The sequence below is a fragment of the Rissa tridactyla genome, chromosome 7 (genome assembly GCF_028500815.1).
Source record: "Rissa tridactyla isolate bRisTri1 chromosome 7, bRisTri1.patW.cur.20221130, whole genome shotgun sequence".
Classification (NCBI taxonomy): Eukaryota; Metazoa; Chordata; class Aves; order Charadriiformes; family Laridae; genus Rissa; species Rissa tridactyla.
In genome coordinates this window covers 11,430,172-11,437,979 of record NC_071472.1, presented here as the reverse complement: position 1 = coordinate 11,437,979, position 7,808 = coordinate 11,430,172, and positions in this window count along the sequence as shown.

Sequence of the window (7,808 nt, the reverse complement as noted above, 5' to 3'; positions counted from 1 at the left end):
AAACTAAACAGTCCCAGCTCCTTCAATCGCTCCTTGTAAGATTTATTCTCCAGGCCCTTCACCAGCTTCGTCGCCCTCCTCTGCACTCGATCCAGCACCTCGATATCTCTCAAGATATCTCTCAAGATCTCTTGCTGAGTTTTGTACCTCTTCTGCACAAAAAAAGGCAGGGTCCACAGTAAATCTCTGTAAAAGACCATGCCTGGAGCTGCTGGGCTGGAAAGCAAGGGAGGTACATGGGGGAGATTTTCCTGGCATCCCTAAGGTGCATGAACACGAGTCCTTCAAACAGCGGCAATGGAGCAAGACCAAACCTGCAAGTTTTGGTGTTCCTACAGCTCCCGGAGCAGGTGGGGGACACTTGGCTGCCTGAGCGGCTGTTTTCAGGAGGGACTCACTGACGGGCTGAACTGAAATGGCTGATGGATGTCTCCAGCCATGGGCCACCCCAAAAAATACACCCTGATCCCCAGAGCTAAGGAGTGTGCCATCGAAGGGACAGGCATAGGGATGCACAAGGCTGTAACACAGGAAAGCGTTAAAAATTAGCAGCTGACTGGAAACCTGGCTGTGGTCTCTATTAATGGTTAGCCCCGATTAAAATGTGCTGGTTAAAAGGTTTTGCCTTTCGTGTGGCTTGTCCTGCAACTGCGAAGAGCCAGCTCCATCTTGTGGCCAGGGACTCTGCCAAGTGGCAGAGAGGAGGGAGCGGGAGGAGGGTTTGGTAGCCTGAACCTCTGTCCCTGCTGCCTTGCATGGTGTAGTACGAAATATTCCCTCTTCCTGCACATCTTGCCTCAAATAGGCTGGACCCATTCTGATCAGGACTGATGGAGAGCCACAAAAGCCAGGAGTGTTTACTGGGTGCATCTAGCAGAGGGTTTCTCATAAAACCCAAGTGGAACAGAAAGCCCAAAGAGATTCCCTTCGTATGCGTTCATGTGGGGGAAGCATCATTTAGTATGATTTAATGTGTCAGCAGGTAGAGCCAGCTAGGCTCGGCTCCACTCGAATCTCTGGCAAAATTCCTACTGAATGGAGTAAAAGCCCAGGTCCCAAGCACCCGGGTGAGCAGAGTGCTCCAGAGGTGCAAATGGCTTTCCAAGAAATTCACCCTGGATCCGTGTGGTTTGGGCCTCCTCATGCCTCATGCAGCTTTTTCAAATCTCAGTTGACACTTGGCTATTTAATCACTATCGGAAATAAATCATTGGACTCTGTTTTTTTTCCTTATTTTTCTGGCAAACAGTTTCTGCCCAGCGTGAGCTTGCTGCAGAATCTGTTCACATTGACCTTGGAAGGACAAAACAGTGGAGAAATGATGAAAAGTCTACAAGGAAAGATCTTGCTTCGGGAAGAATAGTAATGTACTGTTACACATGTGCACACAAGCCCTGTTTCATTTATAGGAATGATATATAGGCCCCGGTCCACAATTCCTCCTCAGGGACCGTTATTCCCATTAACGTCAGTACAAGTTAAGCGCTGAAATACCTGCCTGGACTTGACCCCTGATTCCCACCAATTTAAACATTCCTCTACTTGAGAGGGAATTAGGTACCTTAGCACTACAATAACCTCTTGAATTTGTTGACTGTCCCAGATACGAAACATTTTTTAAACACTTTCGGCTGATTTACCACATAAAAGAATCTCTACGCAGAAAGACTACTTCAGAGAAGACTTTTTTCCAAAGTTTCATTTACGCGGCAGACTTTCTTTCCCCAGCAACAGCTGGATGTGCAGGACTAAAGGAGAGGCAGAGATTCCCTAATGTTTAACCAGGCTCGTGTCAGCAGGCACAGGGCAGGCAGCAACGACAGGGGCGCGGGTCTAGGGGAACCATCTCAGGAGGGCTGAGAGCTTTCCTCACCCTCCCCACCCCACCAAGATGTGACAGACATTACTCTGGGAAGCTGTTAATGTCCCTTCAGAAAACTGACTATCAAAGCAATGACCAAACTGGGAAATTAGGCTGGGACAAATGTCCCTCAGGGTGCTACCAAAGGTGCTAGTGTTTCAGAACAGGCAAAAAAGGAAGAAAAGGCTCGGTTGCCATAGATGCCTGCCAAAAGCAATGTTAGTCCCTCCACGGCCCCCTCTGGAGTTCTGTGCAAAAATTCTTATTCCTCTCAGTTCCCTCTTTTCCCTTTTCCACCTTATCTGGCCTTGCAAGTCTCCCATGTGCCCTGGGGAAATCCCAGTCATTATTTGGGCCAGCAGCTGGGCAGGTATTTTCTCTCCACTTCCCTTCACGTTGCCCACCTTGGTGGGTGCCATGGGGGACACTGCCCGGGGTTTGGGGACATAGAGAAGCAAGTGAGGCACAGGTCCTTGGTAAGCTGTTTTGCGTCCACCAGGAGAGGGAGGGTGGGAGCTCTTGGTCTTGGTTTGCTTTTCCTGGAGAGGAATAGACTTTGCTCTCCAGAGGCTTCTGTTTAGAGCTTGCGTGTGAAAGGCAGCACCTTTCCAGCTTGAAACAGGAAGCATTTGGCATTTTTTGACGAATCTGCTTGCAAAAATTTTCCCTTATTTCTTTTATGAGGCTGTTTATATAAACAGTAAAGAGCCCGGTGTACAGCACCTTCCCATGCCTCTCCACGGTTTATGACCAACCTGGGCACAATTCGGGCGTACAAGACACACTAGGTACACACCCCAGGCAACACCTTTCAGCCCCGTGCTGCCCTTGAATAAAGCAGGTCAATCAGTGCAGAATGCGAGAAATGTCCCCCTGGTCCAGGTTGTCCACCCAGCCCCAGGCTCTGCTCCGGGGGCTGCAACAGGAGGCGTTAACCTGGGGGACTGGATCCTTTTACAGCCCCTTCCTCCAGCACCCCCACTTTCTCATCCTGTTTTTAGAGGGTACATCTCTGTCATGCATTTGCATCCTTGAATTTGCCAAATCTCTTCTTGAACCTGCAGATACAACATCCACAACCCCCTGTGGCAGCAAGTTCACCGCTTGGTCCTATAAAAGTTTTTTTTTTCTGTCTGCTTTATGCTGACCTCCTTTATCTTTGCGTAACCCCTAATCCTGGTGGGTGTTTGGCTGCCACCCTGAGTCAATGGCTTCAGGCACCCATCAACGATGGCTCAGTGCTTCCCAGTGTGTCTATGGGGTGCGATGGGGTGGCTGTGCCTGGGAACACATCTGGGCACTGTGACCTCCCTGGGCTGCATCGCTCTTTTGGGTCCCTTGGGTCAGCCACCTGGTCCTGGTCAATTATTAACAATCATCTTATCTATTTGACCTCATACCTGCTGTTACCCAGTTACCTCACATACTTATTTCTTTACTCCGTGTTACCTTTTTTACTTGCGACTGCCCTGGCTCCTCCAGCTGATCCATTGCAGAGTGCGATGGGTGTGGGAAGCTCCCCAACAGTTTCATCTGTAAAAAAAGCCACAAAGAAATCCCTGAGTTCCTCTGCTACATCTTCACCATCCCCATCTGTCCCTTTTATACCCTTGTCATCAGCATTTCCGCTGATTTCCTACCTGCCTTTGTGGCTTTGATATATCTGAAGAGCCTTTTATCAGCGGTTGGAGCATTCTTTGCAAGGCAATTTACGGATTCCTATTTTTAGCCCCATTTATTTCCTGCTTAATCGTGAGCTAACAAATTTTATAGGTTTCCCTGTTCTTAGACCACTTTGGGATTTTTGGGTTGGGTGTTTTTTTGACCAGTTGCTCTGAAAATCAGTATCTTCAGCCCACACCCCCAAAACCTGTGAGAAGTCAGTTTAATCCCCCTGGGAACCCTTAATAACCAAAGCTGCTCTATCCGCAAACACCAGACACAAGGCTTTGAAACAGGGAACATTACTGGTCTAAAAAAAAAAAAGGTGAAGGATGGGAAACTGGGAAAAAATTAGCAATTGATGACTTGGCAGTTGCCAGGCTTGACAAATGATGGTCCTCCTCTCACAGGGGTGGCCGATGAATGAGGCAGCGCTAGGCTTTCCTTGGTTGCCTTTCTGTGGTTTGTGGCCCTGGGCTCATAAACCCCAAATTTCAAGCAGGATCCTCCATCCCTGGGTTGTCCCAGGGTCCAGTCACCCTCCTGAGCCTGGGATGAAGCTGAGGTGGTGTCACCAAAACCGGCTAGGAACAGTGATGTTCACTGGGTCATCTGCCTGAATCCCTTCAGCCCTCCCCTGAGTTTCCCTAAAATCTCTTCATACCAGGGTTTCTGCTGGGGAAGCCGTTTCTAGCGAGGAGGGGAGCTCTTCTGGCTGGAGGGGAGGCTCCTTTTCCCTCACCCCTGTTCCTCCTGTTGGAAGGAGTGCTGTCGTTCACCTGGAAAACAAACCATCAAAGTCAAAGGAAGTGAAAAGTCAAGCCATTGGGTCTGCAGTGGTGTCTTACCTGCATTGCTTGCTCTTACTTTTTATGCCTCCAGCCTGGCTCGTCACATGCAGGATCTATGTAAAAACAGTCTCATAAAGGAAACACGGAGTGGTTTTCAGCAGCAGGTCACCAGAACAATGCAAAATGCTTCCCGCTTTCAGGCCTGAAAGGCGCTGCCTTTCACATGCGCATTTGGATGCTGGACTTTGCTGGAGAGTGTTTGGATGCAGGGTTTTATGTCTGATTTTTGAGGTTAGTTTCGGGCATGAGCAGTGCAAACAGCACAAGATCCGTCAGGCCTGGTTAAGCCCGTCCTGCCCCCACTGTCCCGTCATGTTACTGTGGCACAGCTCCTCACAGCAGCTGCCCAGACCCAGGCTCTTACCCTACAGCCACCCACAGCACTGTACTCCTGCCACCCCGCACCGCTTGAATATGCCCAGATGTATCCAAATAAATGAAGAAAGGTGCGTGACTTAAGCAATCCCAATACCTCCGTACGAGTATGTGTTATAACCATGCAAACCTCTGTCCCAACTCCTTTAGCACTATTTAGCACTCCCTGTGCAGATGTGCCAAGCAATTACGGTCTCCAGCTTAATTTTTGATCTAGGACAAATGTAGGTGGCAGGCTTGAGTGGCACCATCCTCCCAGGTCCTCTGCGGGTATCGTGCCAGCAAGGACAGCCTGTATCTCTGGGGAGTAGATGGATAGGAGATCCCAGGGTGTGAAACGAGTTGTGGCAGTTCCCTGAAGCCTCTCACCCTGCCTGCAGGCGTGTCCTCTCTCACACTGAATGGTCGCACTCAGCTCCCTTTCCCTTGCCCGGTTGGATTTTGAAGGATGGGCAGCTGAAACAAAGCGTGAGCCAAGCGGTGGCAGCAGTCATAAAACACCCCAAAAAGTTGTTTTCCATGGTAGTAATTCCCAAAAGTCTCACACATTGCTAATAGCCAAAGAGAAGTGAAATATCTGAGAGTTAGCCCTTTAGGTGCAGAATTCCAGTCCAGATAAAAAAGCTGCAGCAGCCTTTGAAATGCTAAAGAGTAGCAGGCTTACAGTAGTATCTGATAGCCCCTCCCCAGCACAGGCTAAATGAGAACTGGTTGCAGTTGCAGAAATTAGCTTTGAACTAGAGCAATGAAAATTCCTCTGTAGTTAAATGATGCAAACACCTGACTATTTTTGCTTCTTTCATTATCAATGTCTAGATATCTCACCCTCAATAAAGTTTTACTGCATTAAAGTTTCGTTTATCATTAAGCTTTCAGCTGTATTTCCAGCCCCTATCGCTTTGAGAAAGAATAAGAGATAACACTTAAAAGCCTTTTCATGTGCCTCTGTAGCAGGCTCCTGTTACATGTATTTTGAGGATCCTCTGCACTAAGCTGATGGAACCAGGCAATTTACCTCTCAGTGAAAGACCACAATGCGTGGGCTGTTACTCTTGATATAGAGAAATCTTTTTATTAGACTCCACATTTCAGTCTGACATACAAAGAAGGGGAGTAGGGGGTCTCCAAGCAGAAGCAGCAAGCTGAACAAAGAAGTCTACGCTGAGCTTCCTGACAGTTTGCCATTTGTTCTGCCCGTATCCCACCCATTTTTCAGTGTCTCAGCCTGTGCAAACTGCTTGGATTGTTTTGCTGGCAGCAGAACCTTTTCCTGCTGCTGAAAAATCAGGAAAAAGAGGGAAAGGACAGGATTTAGCAGAGGGATTAGAAGCAGGGAGCATCTCCTTCACCTGGGGAATGGTGGGGACACACAGGGCTCAAAGAAAAAGAAGGGGGAAGCAGGCATTGAAACTGCTGGGGAAGGGAGCTGGTCCCCCTTTTACGGCTTTTCTAGCTGGAGGAAGGACAGGGCCTCTCTGCCTCTTGTGCTAAGGGCAGCCACCGTGCCTTTCTTTGCTCTTCGCAGGTGAGTACTCTCAGAGGAAAAGCCAAGAAAATAAGACCAAATCTCTGCCATCCTTTGAATATGGTATCGTGAATAGCTAAAAGCAGCTAGCCCTGCTCGCATGGAGTAAAGGTCACCTTGCTCTTGTTGAGATGCACATAGCCAGTGGAGGGTGACTACGGCCACCAGAACCTGGCCTCCTACAGATACCTGCCCACGGCGGGCGCTGTGCAGCAAAGGGGACAGGAGTCAACTAGAAGAAAGAAACAGTGAAAACCCAGGAAAAAGAGAAGATTGCACCTTTTCTCACCAGGCTACTTCTGAACTACTGCGCGTTGCAGGCAGCTCAGAGAAAGCAGGGTCTATCTTCTTTTGCTAGAGAAGCCACATGAGAAAGATCAGGACAGTTTAGTTGCCCGATTTCAACCACATAACTGGCAAGTGGGAGCTGGTTTTGATCACTGAGAGCATTGGAACAACCCGTCTGCATGCACATGCTGGTAACCTCTACAGCCACATACAGGCTTCTCTACCACTGCCCCCCTAACTTGTCATTTAAGCTGAAAAACACTTCCTTTTTTCAGCTGTGTGACTTCGACAGACCCATATGCAGAAAACTGCCATCACAGAGAGAAGTTTGTCCAGCATTTTCAAAGGAGACTCAGCAGCACTAACTACCCAGTTCCCACTGAAAGCCATCACAGAAACTTCGTGTCAGCCTTAGAACAACAAATATTTGAGCTTCATTAGGTTTAAAAGTATTTCTGATTGGAACCTCCGAGTGAAAGCTGGGTGCTGATGCAATCAGTCTGTGCAGACTCGCTTCTAAACTCTGCACATATTTTAACATAAAATAGTCTCTGGAGTTGTAAAAAAAACCACTTACACTATGGGGCAGCAACATAAGAAAGCCTTGGTACTGAGAAACAATAATGTTTAATAGGAAAAGTTAATCTGCACATATAAAAACAAAACACAAAATGTAACATAGAGTTGAATGATGCTTTAGATGAGCTTAACCTATAAATATATTAACATATTTGTGCATATATATATTTTATACACATACAATGAAATGTTAATGCTAGTCAATAGATAATGCATACTTATTAAAGGACAGTAAATTATGGATTCTTTTACAGACAGATTTATTGAATGTATGTAAGAAATGAAAAAAAACCCCAACCTTAAGATCATTCAATCAACATAAACACTGCAAGACAAAAAAAAATGCTAACATTTGCCACAGGAACTAAAAATGTATAATTAATGTAGTAGTGCAAGATGGAGAATAGTGTTTGTTTGAAGATATGTTTTGTGTCATTGTATTGGGAAAGAAGGCTGTGTAAAAGGTCAGATAAGTACCATTGTCTCATACAACGCATGTCAGCATGGATCTGAACCGAATGCTTTCAGATAGGAAACATTGCAGGGGTTGAGGAGGGAAAAAAGACTGTATCTGATATAGTAAAGAGAAACAGGTTAGGTTCTCACGAAGAACAGCTTTGATCTGCCCAAAGCCACGCAGGCTGCCCGTAGCTGAAATGGAGAGAGC